Below are 8,897 nucleotides of genomic sequence, written 5' to 3' on the forward strand. Positions count from 1 at the left end.
TTTCCTTCCCAATATCTACATCTATAGCCCACCTTGCGCTTCTGGGACCCTCTTCAGTTTTCCTTGATTGCCCCTCAGGGTAATCACATTCTTGTACTCAGCCCTTGTCCCAGGTGACCAGATCTGCCTCCCAGGGCCGGTCCCCCAGGAGAAGTTCCCACTGGCACTCAGAGCTGACTCAGGTCCCTGGTAGGTGAGGTGAGTGGACCTCAGGTAGATCCATGTCATGTCATTCCCGTCCTGCCTGTTATTAAAGACCCTTCAACCTAGAGACCCATGCAGACCACAGAACACACATGAGACATGACAGATGATAAATGACCAGGAGTTTATTGAGGAGAAGTGGACACGGGGAGGGATGGAGGCCTGCCCAGTCTGAGCAGACCAGGGCAGGAGCCTCAGGGGTTCAGTGGAGAGCGGGGGGAAGGGAGAGTCTGACGGGGAAGTGTCCCCAGAAGTGGAGACTCAGGTCCTAGGAACACTCTGAGGGGACCACTGTCTTCTTCACGGTGCTCCCGTCATGTGTGACCTCGCAGCTGTAGGTGCTGGCAGACGTCCAGTCTTGGCTGGACATGCTCAGGTAGCTGCTGGCCGCGTACTTGTTGTTGCTCTGCTTGGAGGGCTTGGTGGTCTCCACGCCCTGGGTGACGGGGGTGCCATTTTTCTTCCAGGCCACCGTCACGCTGCCCGGGTAGAAGTCGCTCATGAGACACACCAGGGTGGCCTTGTTCTTGCTGAGCTCCTCAGTTGAGGGCGGGAACAGAGACACTGAGGGTGCCGACTTGGGCTGACCTGTAGGTGCGGTAGGGGCAGGAGGGCAGAGGCTCAGGGTCCATCCTGAAAGCGCCTGACCTGGGTTTTCCTGTGGGGACAGTGTCCTGAGGACCATCTCTGGGTGTGAGCGTCCATGCCATGCAGCGCAGTTTGGGGTGTTCCTAGCTTAACCCCCCATTGTCCTGAGAAACCCTGAGCCTGGACACCTGACATCACCCATCCTGATCGTCCTGATCTGCCACCCACCCATCTGACTTTTATTATTTGCCTCTGCCTTCTCTTGGTATCTGACTGGGCCTGTCTGTGTTTGTCAGTCTGTTTGTCCCACAGAAGATGCTCTGAGCCCTTGACCTCCTGCTGAGTCCAAGTGTGGACACCTCTGATCTAACCCTTTGTGCTGCGGGCTCAGTTTCTCACCCCCAAATCCATCTCTCCCGTAACTTCTCTAACACTGCACACTTTTTGCTTAAGAATCAGAAGTCTGTCTCTCTGTCCTTGGGTCTGTCTCCTCTACAGTCAATGGCACCCCCGCTAATTGCTCAATCACTAGAGCTCTCAGCCCATAGATTCTGCATTTCCCTGAGCAAGTCTCTTTGTCCCACAGAGACCCAAAGACCACCTTGTTCTCATACCTGTCATTCCATGACCCTTCCTTTTGCACCTTCTACCCTCTGTTTCCTTCCTCCTTCAGGTTTTCTGGTGTGAGGCTGGTCAGGACTCTGCATGGCAGCTCTATGCTGGCCCCGGTGAGCCCCGCACCCCAGCACCATTCATGGCCCTTGTTCAGGAGCCTACAGTCCCGGAGACCTTCTGACCTAGGAGTTTCTAGTCTTGGTCACCCATCAATGTCCATGTACTTAACCCCTCAGGCCTGCTTATCCTCCTGTCCCCTTAGGATGTGGGCAACCATTGACCCCCAGAAAGGAATCTGGTACACTAGGAGCCCCTCAGGGGAGGACAGAACAGATCCCGTCTAGAATCCAGCACGGTCCTGGCAAACAGATAGATAAAAGCACAGGGCATTCTGTCCACTCCTCAGTCTCTGGGATCAGAGGTGAACCGCTGATGGTGACCTTGGAGTCAGAGAGGACAGTCAGAAAGGGGGTGGGAAGAGCTCAGGGTCCCAAGTCCCAAGGGCTGGGATCCAGGTTGAAAGCTTGGCCACAGGCTGAGACAAGACCCCCCAAAAAGAGCAAAACAAGCAGAAAATCGCCCCGACTGCTCAGGGTACAGGGAAGGAGGGGGAAGGAGAGACTCACCTAGGACGGTCAGCTGGGTTCCTCCGCCGAACACCCAACACAGTGACACAGGCTCATACAAAAACCTCTCTCTGGGAGGCCCTGCCCACCCCTCAGCCCCCCCTTCCCGCCCCCCACAGCTGTGCTGGAGGAAGCCTGGTCTATTGCTCCAGGCTGGTGTGTGGTCTTCAAGGGGCACATCACTGCCCCCCATTCCCCCACCCCATCCGCCAAGCAGCAGGCCACAGGATAGATGACAGTGCATTGCATGGCGGTAGCATGGTTGGAAGTTATTGTCCCTAAGGACTTGGTGTCTCTCAGGCTGTGTCCATTGAGGTCTCCTGGGATTCGGGATCAGTTTGGAGGGCGTTCTTTTCAGTGTGAGGGAGGTTCCCTGGGAACGGGTGGCACATCTCTCTTAGGTCCAAACACCCTAATCCTAGGGAGAGAGCACCATGGATGGGGTCTGTATTCCCTCTCCCCTCCTTCCCCTTCCGTGGAAGGGCAGGCTGGGCTGTGTACACATTCTACTCCCAACCTATGTCCCCAACCAGTTGATCATGACCTCTGGCTTATGCTCCTGAGGAACAGCCTAGATTGGGATAGACCTGTGGATGTCAGGGTGGGACGGTAGTCTTTTCTAACCTGTCCTTTAAGGTGATCTTGGGGGTGTCTTCAGCCTTAGCTCCCAGGCTGCAGTGGTGCGGGGTGCTGTGTCATGACCTTGCTGAGGCATGACTTTGCTGTAACCCACAGGCCACGCACCCCCTGTTCTGAGCTCGTCTTGCCTGCCCTTATTGGCTGCTGATTTCCACTGGATATGCCCTCCCTGGGATGTCACTGGATGCCGATTCTGTGCCCAGGGCCGGGCCCTTTTTAGTCCTTCAAAATCACATCTTGTGTCCCCTCCACCTAAGGCCTGACAGCACCTGCTCCATCCTTAAACCAACCCCCCAAAACATCATTTTGATGTGACTTCAGGGTGTGAGACCTTCATAATGGTGGTCCCTGGCCCAAGCGAGGGCCACATTGAGTCTGACCCTGACCCAAGACGATGTGGACATAAACTGAGTTTCCCTGTACCTCATCCTCAGCCCATGTTCCCAGCACCATGAGTCCCAGCTCCCTGAGTGGGTAGGAGGAATGGACGTGATGGCGGAATGTTAGGCTCCATGATAGGAAACTGCTGCAGGAGTAGTCAGTGTCTGTCCTTAGCTAATGTGCATTGGCAGAGTTTGACAAAGGCACCATGGGAGGCACTGATCAATGCTTTCCATGACTCCATGCTGATGGGCCAACCCAGAAATATGCCCAGCTGGTCATGGCTCTCCCAAGGGGCTCCATGATGGACAGGGAAGTTCAATGTCTGTTCCCAAAGACCACAGCCTTCCCCCATGATTTCCTTCCCAATATCTACATCTATAGCCCACCTTGCGCTTCTGGGACCCTCTTCAGTTTTCCTTGATTGCCCCTCAGGGTAATCACATCCTTGTACTCAGCCCTTGTCCCAGGTGACCAGATCTGCCTCCCAGGGCCGGTCCCCCAGGAGAAGTTCTCACTGGCACTCAGAGCTGACTCAGGTCCCTGGTAGGTGAGGTGAGTGGACCTCAGGTAGATCCATGTCATGTCATTCCCGTCCTGCCTGTTATTAAAGACCCTTCAACCTAGAGACCCATGCAGACCACAGAACACACATGAGACATGACAGATGATAAATGACCAGGAGTTTATTGAGGAGAAGTGGACACGGGGAGGGATGGAGGCCTGCCCAGTCTGAGCGGACCAGGGCAGGAGCCTCAGGGGTTCAGTGGAGAGCGGGGGAAGGGAGAGTCTGACGGGGAAGTGTCCCCAGAAATGATTACTCAGGTCCTAGGCACACTCTGAGGGGACCACTGTCTTCTTCACGGTGCTCCCGTCGTGTGTGACCTCGCAGCTGTAGGCGCTGGCAGACTTCCAGTCTTGGCTGGACATGCTCAGGTAGCTGCTGGCCGCGTACTTGTTGTTGCTCTGCTTGGAGGGCTTGGTGGTCTCCACGCCCTGAGTGACGGGGGTGCCATTTTTCTTCCAGGCCACCGTCACGCTGCCCGGGTAGAAGTCGCTCATGAGACACACCAGGGTGGCCTTGTTCTTGCTGAGCTCCTCAGTGGAGGGCGGGAACAGAGACACCGAGGGTGCCGACTTGGGCTGACCTGTGGGTGCGGGAGGGGCAGGAGGGCAGAGGCTCAGGGTCCATCCTGAAAGCGCCTGACCTTGGTCTTCCTGTGGGGACAGTGTCCTGAGGACCATCTCTGGGTGTGAGCGTCCATGTCATGCTGCGCAGTTTGGGGTGTTCCTAGCTTAACTCCCCATTGTCCTGAGAAACCCTGAGCCTGGACACCTGACATCACCCATCCTGATCGTCCTGATCTGCCACCCACCCATCTGACTTTTATTATTTGCCTCTGCCTTCTCTTGGTATCTGACTGGGCCTGTCTGTGTTTGTCAGTCTGTTTGTCCCAGAGAAGATGTTCTGAGCCCTTGACCTCCTGCTGAGTCCAAGTGTGGACACCTCTGATCTAACCCTTTGTGCTGCGGGCTCAGTTTCTCACCCCCAAATCCATCTCTCCCGTAACTTCTCTAACACTGCACACTTTTTGCTTAAGAATCAGAAGTCTGTCTCTCTGTCCTTGGGTCTGTCTCCTCTACAGTCAATGGCACCCCCGCTAATTGCTCAATCACTAGAGCTCTCAGCCCATAGATTCTGCATTTCCCTGAGCAAGTCTGTTTGTCCAACAGAGACCCAAAGACCACCTTGTTCTCATACCTGTCATTCCATGACCCTTTCTTTTGCACCTTCTACCCTCTGTTTCCTTCCTCCTTCAGGTTTCCTGATGCGAGGCTGGTCAGGACTCTGCATGGCAGCTCTATTCTGGCCCCGGTGAGCCCCGCACCCCAGCACCATTCATGGCCCTTGTTCAGGAGCCTACAGTCCCGGAGACCTTCTGACCTAGGAGTTTCTAGTCTTGGTCACCCATCAATGTCCATGTACTTAACCCCTCAGGCCTGCTTATCCTCCTGTCTCCTTAGGATGTGGGCAACCATTGACCCCCAGAAAGGAATCTGGTACACTAGGAGCCCCTCAGGGGAGAACAGAACAGAGCCTGTGTAGAATCCAGCATGGTCCTGGCAAACAGATAGATAAAAGCATAGGGCATTCTGTCCACTCCTCAGTCTCTGGGATCAGAGGTGAACCGCTGATGGTGACCTTGGAGCCAGAGAGGACAGTCAGAAAGGAAATGGGAAGAGCTCAGGGTCCCAAGGGCTGGGATCCAGGTTGAAAGCTTGGCCACAGGCTGAGACAAGACCCCCCAAAAAGAGCAAAACAAGCAGAAAATCGCCCCGACTGCTCAGGGTACAGGGAAGGAGGGGGAAGGAGAGACTCACCTAGGACGGTCAGCTGGGTTCCTCCGCCGAACACCCAACACAGTGACACAGGCTCATACAAAAACCTCTCTCTGGGAGGCCCTGCCCACCCCTTAGCCCCCCCTCCTGCCCCCCACAGCTGTGCTGGAGGAAGCCTGGTCTATTGCCCCAGGGTGGTGTCTGGTCTTCAAGGGGCACATCACTGCCCCCCATTCCCCCACCCCATCCACCAAGCAGCAGGCCACAGGATAGATGACAGTGCATTGCATGGCGGTAGCATGGTTGGAAGTTATTGTCCCTAAGGACTTGGTGTCTCTCAGGCTGTGTCCATTGAGGTCTCCTGGGATTCGGGATCAGTTTGGAGGGCGTTCATTTCAGTGTGAGGGAGGTTCCCTGGGAACGGGTGGCACATCTCTCTTAGGTCCAAATAGCCTAATCCCAGGGAGAGAGCACCATGGAGGGGGTCTGTATTCCCTCTCCCCTCCTTCCCCTTCCGTGGAAGGGCAGGCTGGGCTGTGTACACATTCTACTCCCAACCTATGTCCCCAACCAGTAGATCATGACCTCTGGCTTATGCTCCTGAGGAACAGCCTAGATTGGGATAGACCTGTGGATGTCAGGGTGGGACGGTAGTCTTTTCTAACCTGTCCTTTAAGGTGATCTTGGGGGTGTCTTCAGCCTTAGCTCCCAGGCTGCAGTGGTGCGGGGTGCTGTGTCATGACCTTGCTGAGGCATGACTTTGCTGTAACCCACAGGCCACGCACCCCCTGCTCTGAGCTGGTCTTGCCTGCCCTTACTTGGCTGCTGATCTCCAATGGATATGCCCTCCCTGGGATGTCACTGGATGCCGATTCTGTGCCCAGGGCCGTGCCTTTTTTAGTCCTTCAAAATCACATCCTGTGTCCCCTCCACCTGAGGCCTGACAGCACCTGCTCCATCCTTAAACCAACCCCCCAAAATCTCATTTTGATGTGACTTCAGGGTGTGAGACCAGTCTGACCCTGACCCAAGACGATGTGGACATAAACTGAGTTTCCCTGTACCTCATCCTCAGCCCATGTTCCCAGCACCATTAGTCCCAGCTCCCTGAGTGGGTAGGAGGAATGGACGTGATGGCGGAATGTTAGGCTCCATGATAGGAAACTGCTGCAGGAGTAGTCAGTGTCTGTCCTTAGCTAATGTGCATTGGCAGAGTTTGACAAAGGCACCATGGGAGGCACTGATCCATGCTTTCCATGACTCCATGCTGATGGGCCAACCCAGAAATATGCCCAGCTGGTAATGGCTCTCCCAAGGGGCTCCATGATGGACAGGGAAGTTCAATGTCTGTTCCTAAAGACCACAGCCTTCCCCCATGATTTCCTTCCCAATATCTACATCTATAGCCCACCTTGCGCTTCTGGGACCCTCTTCAGTTTTCCTTGATTGCCCCTCAGGGTAATCACATCCTTGAACTCAGCCCTTGTCCCAGGTGACCAGATCTGCCTCCCAGGGCCGGTCCCCCAGGAGAAGTTCCCACTGGCACTCAGAGCTGACTCAGGTCCCTGGTAGGTGAGGTGAGTGGACCTCAGGTAGATCCATGTCATGTCATTCCCGTCCTGCCTGTTATTAAAGACCCTTCAACCTAGAGACCCATGCAGACCACAGAACACACATGAGACATGACAGATGATAAATGACCAGGAGTTTATTGAGGAGAAGTGGACACGGGGAGGGATGGAGGCCTGCCCAGTCTGAGCGGACCAGGGCAGGAGCCTCAGGGGTTCAGTGGAGAGCGGGGGAAGGGAGAGTCTGACGGGGAAGTGTCCCCAGAAATGATTACTCAGGTCCTAGGCACACTCTGAGGGGACCACTGTCTTCTTCACGGTGCTCCCGTCGTGTGTGACCTCGCAGCTATAGGCGCTGGCAGATGTCCAGTCTTGCCTGGACATGCTCAGGTAGCTGCTGGCCGCGTACTTGTTGTTGCTCTGCTTGGAGGGCTTGGTGGTCTCCACGCCCTGGGTGACGGGGGAGCCATTTTTCTTCCAGGCCACCGTCACGCTGCCCGGGTAGAAGTCGCTCATGAGACACACCAGGGTGGCCTTGTTCTCGTTGAGCTCCTCAGTGGAGGGTGGGAACAGAGACACCGAGGGTGCCGACTTGGGCTGACCTGTGGGTAAGGGAGGGGCACGAGGGCAGAGACTCAGGGTCTGTCCTCAAAGCACCTGATCTCGGTCTTCCTGTGGGGACAGTGTCCTGAGGACCATCAGGACCCCGAGGGCAGGGGCCTCTCTGGGTGTGAGAGTCCATGCCATGCAGGGCAGTTTGGGGTGTCCTAGGTCAACTCCCCATTTTGCAGAGAAACCCTGAACCTGGACACCTGCCATCACCCGTCTTTGTGGGCCCTGATCTGCCGCCCACACATGTGACTGTCACCCTCTGCCTCTGCCTTCTTCTGGAATCTCACCGGGCCTGTCTGTGTCTATCAATTTGTTTGTCCCACAGAAGATGCTCTGAGCCCTTGACCTCCTGCTGAGTCTAAGTGTGGACACCTCTTAACTCATCCTTTATGTTGGGGGCTTTGGAAAATTGACTCAAGGTTCAGTCCCACCCCCTCCACCCCCTCCAAAATCCATCTCTCCCATAACTTCTCTAACACTGCACACTTTTTGCTTAAGAATCAGAAGTCTGTCTCTCTGTCCTTGGGTCTCTCTCATCTACAGTCAATGGCACCCCCGCTAATTGCTCAATCACTAGAGCTCTCAGCCCATAGATTCTGCATTTCCTTGAGCAAGTCTGTTTGTCCCACAGAGACCCAAAGACCACCTTGTTCTCATACCTGTTATTCCATGACCCTTCCTTCTGCACCTTCTACCCTCTGTGTCCTTCCTCCTGCAGGTTTCCTGGTGCGAGGCTGGTCAGGATTCTGCATGGCAGATCTATGCAGGCCCCTGGGAGCCCCGCACCCCAGCACCATTCCTGGCCCTTGGTCATGAGCCCACAGTCTGGAGACCTTCCCTCAGTCCCTGACCTGCTCATCTCTGGCCTTGGCCCTGAGCGATCTGGCTCATTCTAAGCTTTTCACCCGGTTCCCCCTCAAGACTTCTCTTCCTCTCTCCCCTTAAGACTTGGAGACATCAATCTTGTCCCACAGGAGCCCCCAGGGGAGGACAGAACAGAACCCAACAGGAACCCAGCAGGACCCTCCCAGACAGATGGAAGAATCCACACACAGGGCACCCTGCGCACCCTCTGTCTTTGGGTCAGAGGTGAAGGGCTGAGGGTCACCGAATAGGACAAAAAGTACAGGGATGGGAAGCGCTCAGGTCCCCAAGGGCGGGGATCCTGGGGGAAAGCTTGGCCACAGGCAGAGACAAGATGAGAAAAAGAGCAAAAAGAGCAGAAAGCAGCCCAAACTTTGCAGGGGAGCAGGGAAGGAGGGGGAAGGAGGCACTTACCTAGGACGGTCAGCTGGGTCCCGCCGCCGAACACATAACACTGTGA

General features: G+C 55.4%; 2 gene segments (V, D, J or C); both read right to left on the minus strand.

Moving 5' to 3' along the window:
• Positions 1-309: 309 nt before the first annotated feature.
• LOC311613501 (Ig lambda chain C region-like) lies at positions 310-2,451 on the minus strand. The segment is given in 2 exons: positions 2,034-2,451; positions 310-792 (listed from the first exon to the last, which is right to left on the minus strand).
• Positions 2,452-3,719: 1,268 nt separating this feature from the next.
• LOC311613495 (immunoglobulin lambda-1 light chain-like) overlaps positions 3,720-8,897 on the minus strand; it is a 64,455-nt gene continuing 59,277 nt past the window's right edge. Inside the window, exons 3-4 of the V gene segment in view lie at positions 8,852-8,891; positions 3,720-4,201 (exon numbers count right to left, since the gene is read on the minus strand).

Source organism: Pipistrellus hanaki, assembly GCF_964339955.1.
Source record: "Pipistrellus hanaki genome assembly, chromosome: 19".
Taxonomy (NCBI): domain Eukaryota; kingdom Metazoa; phylum Chordata; class Mammalia; order Chiroptera; family Vespertilionidae; genus Pipistrellus; species Pipistrellus hanaki.